The following is a 4,141-nucleotide window of genomic DNA, read 5'->3' on the forward strand; positions in this document are numbered from 1 at the left end:
TCTAAGTTTCAGTGTCTACTTCAAAACAGAACTATTATATCCTTCCAAGGGAACTTTAACATTAGGAATATTTGTGTAAAAATCATAACATTTTTCTTAGTTTTCACTTTGAAATCAACAGCTTTCAAGGGGATCACTTTGCTGCTTATTTTCCTGGAGTCCAAGGACAGGATTTTTCCTCTTTTTAGACTCTGAATGAAACAACTGATATCTTTTTTCTTCAGGACAAAATACTTATACCTTCTTTCCCCATTAAGGAATCCCTGGTGACTCAGAGGTTAAAGCGTCTGCCTGCAATGCAGGAGACCCAGGTTCGATCCCTGAGCTGAGACGATCCCTGGAGAAGGAAATGGCAACCCACTCCAGTATTCTTGCCTGGAGAATCCCACAGAGGGAAGAGCCTGGTAGGCTACCGTCCACAGGGTTGCGTAGAGTCGGACAGGACTGAGCAACTTCACTTTCACTTTCTTTCCCCATTATTTCTCATAAACCAGAGCTTGCCACTGGCACAGCCTCTGTGAAGATGGGCATAGCTTTTCACTATCCTCAGTCAGAAATGATAACTTAAGACACAGAAATCTCGATAAACAAATGTGCTGTGAAAAACCACAAAGAATCAGAAGCCTTGGTTTGAGTTCTAATCCCTTCCATATTTATACCAAAGGAGTGCTGACATCTAAGTTAAATGAAAATGTGGAAGCACTTAATATTTATTTGCTATTTATTTTCACTATAAATTGACATTTCACAATGTATTTTCAGAATATCAAATCATAAAAATATACATTTAAAAAGAAATTACTATTTAGTCATAGAGCTAATAAATTGAAAGACAAAAACACCAGAACATCAAATAAAAATATGAGGTAGTCAACACTGAGTTGTGGTTTTGGCATTTCTTATTATTTTAATAATTTAAGTCTTCATATAAATTATTTTTAGATCTGCATCACAGATGCTTTCCTTCTGACAAATACCATTTTATACTCATTTTAAAAGTTGATCAACTTGATAACTAGCTGCTATCATCTAAAATTTATCAGGGATGGGATCCAGGAAGCTCCAAAGTTACTGTGAGATTTTTCTTTATTCCTCTTTTCTATTTTTTCTAATTATTCTTTCTTAATTTTTACTGAAGTATAGCTGATTTACAATGTTGTGTTAATTTCTGCTGTATCCATCCTAAATGTAACGGTTTGCCTCTGTTAATCCTAAACTCCCAGTCCTTCCCTCCCCCGCTCCTCTCCCCCTTGGCAACCACAAGTCTGAATCTCTATGAGACTGTTTCTGTTTCATAGATAGTTCATTTGGGTCATGATCTAGCTTCTGCATATAAGTGATATCGCATGGTATTTGTCTTCTTTACCTCACTTAGAGTGAAAACCTCTAGGTCCATCCCTGTTGCTACAAATGGTATTTCATTCATTATGGCTGAGTAATACTCCATTGTCTATATGTACCAAACCGAATCTGTGTCCATTTGCCTGTCAATGGACACTTAGGTTGTCTCCATGTCTTGGCTATTGTAAATAGTGCTGTTATGAACATAGGGTTGCCTGTATCTTTTCAAATTATAGTTTTGTCTGCATATATGCCCAGGTTTACTGCTTTTTTTCTGTCACAGCTCTGAACTCTCTCTGTGGCCTTTAAAATAAGAGCTAATATTTCCTTTAGTCATTTTGAGTCGTCCATCTCCTTGCCATCCTGCAGCACTTGGCCTGTTAACACTCTTATCCCTGAATTTGCCCTTTCATCAGCATCCTGAATACCTTCTTCTCAATCATTTCCCTATTTATAATCTTTCTCAGTTCTTTTTCTCTCCAACCCTTTAACATCTTCCAACATTTCTTGCACCTTAGAATCATGTTTAGAACATTGGAAAAACACAAAAGACCTGAAAAGGTCCAGGGATAAGCACATTTTGTTTTAAAGCTCCCAAGTTGTTCTCTAGTGAAAACCAAAGGGTAGTGACATTGTGCGTGTGTGTGTGCTAAGTCGCTTCTGTCATGTCTGACTCTGTGACACCATGGACTGTAGCCTACCAGACTCCTTTGTTCCTGGGATTCTCCACACAAGAGTGCTGGAGTAAGTTGCCATGCCCTCCTCCAGGGGATCTTCCCGACTCAGGGATCAAACTCACCTCTCTTTACGTCTCTTGCATTGGGAGGTAGGTTCTTTACCACTAGTGCCACCTGGGAAGCCCCAGTGGCACTGCAGGCATTCCCTAGTTTCTGTCTTTGCCCTTCATCTTGCATTCCTGTCTGCACCGCAGCTAAACTCATCCGTCCCAGGAGCCTTACCTTCTGGGACAATGACTCCTGCCTCTCCTGTCCTGGTCTGTCTCCTGCACGCTGAATAACTGCTGGGCCTCTCCAGTACAGTATTACTTTGCAGAAGTTTTCTCTTGTTTGACTATTTCCTGGTTCTTTGGCTAGAGGAAGCAGACTTTTGTTGTGTTTTTCTGTTTGCTTGTGCCCACCTGCATTTCCAGGTTGCTGCCTTTTCTAGGCAGACGCTTTACCGTCTGAGCCACCAGGGAAGCCCTTTCTAGTGCCCAGTCTGGGATATGTGAGGTAAAGAGAAAAGCCAGGGAATTCACGACTGTGTTCTTCTTTAGGTTCCCAAATCCCTAGCTGGTCTACCTTTCCCTTGTCACTTCTCAGAGTCTTCTTATGTTTATTTTACATGTAGTGTCCAGAGTTTTTATTTTTTGGCCATGCTGTGTGGCTTATGGGATCTTAGTTCCCTGACCAGGGATTGAACCTGGGGCCCCTGCAGTGAAATTGCTGAGTCCTAATCGCTGGACATCCAGGGAATTCCCTGTGCAGAGTTTTTAGCTGCATTTAGTGGAAGGAATAGGAAAAGGTGTATCTACTTCATCTTTGAGAATCAGAAGTATAATGTATTTTTATAATTAATGATGATATCACACCGTGGGGTATTCTTGAGGATAGGTTTGGAACACATCCAGATAGCCACAGCTCCCTCGACTTGGTACTGCCCCTTGGGTCCCAGTTTGTATGCTTTGCTGCTCTTGCTTTAGGCTGCTGCAGCCTCTTCATTCTAAAGTAGAGGGAAAAAATGCCTGGAGTCAGTTTCCTGTCCTTAACCCTCCACCCCCACCGCATACATACCCTGTCTCACAGCCAATAATGACAAGCGCAGAGCTTCAAAAGACAGTTCTGTTGCCCTGAAATGGGATAAACTTGGATATGCAATTGCCATTTAAGCTCCCCATCAGGCTGAGGTTTGGACTTCACCTGAACCCTATCATATTTTTCCCACTCCCTTCCCCGTTTCTCCTGGGAGCTCCTGCTTAATAAATCACTTGCACTAGAATGGTGTCTTCCTCTGCAAGAACCTGACCTAAGACACATATTGGGAGTATTTTGGTTATATTTTAGAAAGTGATGGCGTACATTTATTATAAAGAGCTGATGTTTTAATGTAATAGAAATTATAACACACATTAATCACGTGTGTTAGTGATTTAACCTTATACAATGCAAATAAATTTTTTATATTAGGTACAGAGTTTTAAAAATTCTTTGGGGGTAAATATCTAGCCAACAATATTTGAGGATCACTGGAGAGGGCAATGGCACCCCACTCCAGTACTCTTGCCTGGAAAATCCCATGGACGGAGGAGCCTGGTAGGCTGAAGCCCATGGGGTCACTAAGAGTCAGTCACTAAGAGCGACTTCACTTTCACTCTTCACTTTCATGCACTGGAGAAGGAAATGGCAACCCACTCCAGTGTTCTTGCCTGGAGAATCCCAAGGACGGGGAAGCCTGGTGGGCTGCCATCTATGGGGTCACACAGAGTCGGACGCGACTGAAGCGACTCAGCAGCAGCAGCAGCAGCTATAATACATACTTTTATAAGAACTTAGAGTGAAGTAAGTCAGACAAAGAGAAATACAATATCATGATATTGCTTATGTGTGGAATCTTAAAGGCTACAAATTAACTTATCTACAAAACAGAAATAGAGTTACAGATGTAAAAAATAAACTTATGGTTACTGGTGGGTAAGGAGAAGAGGGATAAATTGAAGACCGGGATGGACACATACATACTACTATATTTAGAACATATAACTAATAAGGACTTACTTATGGCACAGGGAATAGATAACTAA

This window comes from Ovis aries, chromosome 1, assembly GCF_016772045.2.
Source record: "Ovis aries strain OAR_USU_Benz2616 breed Rambouillet chromosome 1, ARS-UI_Ramb_v3.0, whole genome shotgun sequence".
NCBI lineage: Eukaryota > Metazoa > Chordata > Mammalia > Artiodactyla > Bovidae > Ovis > Ovis aries.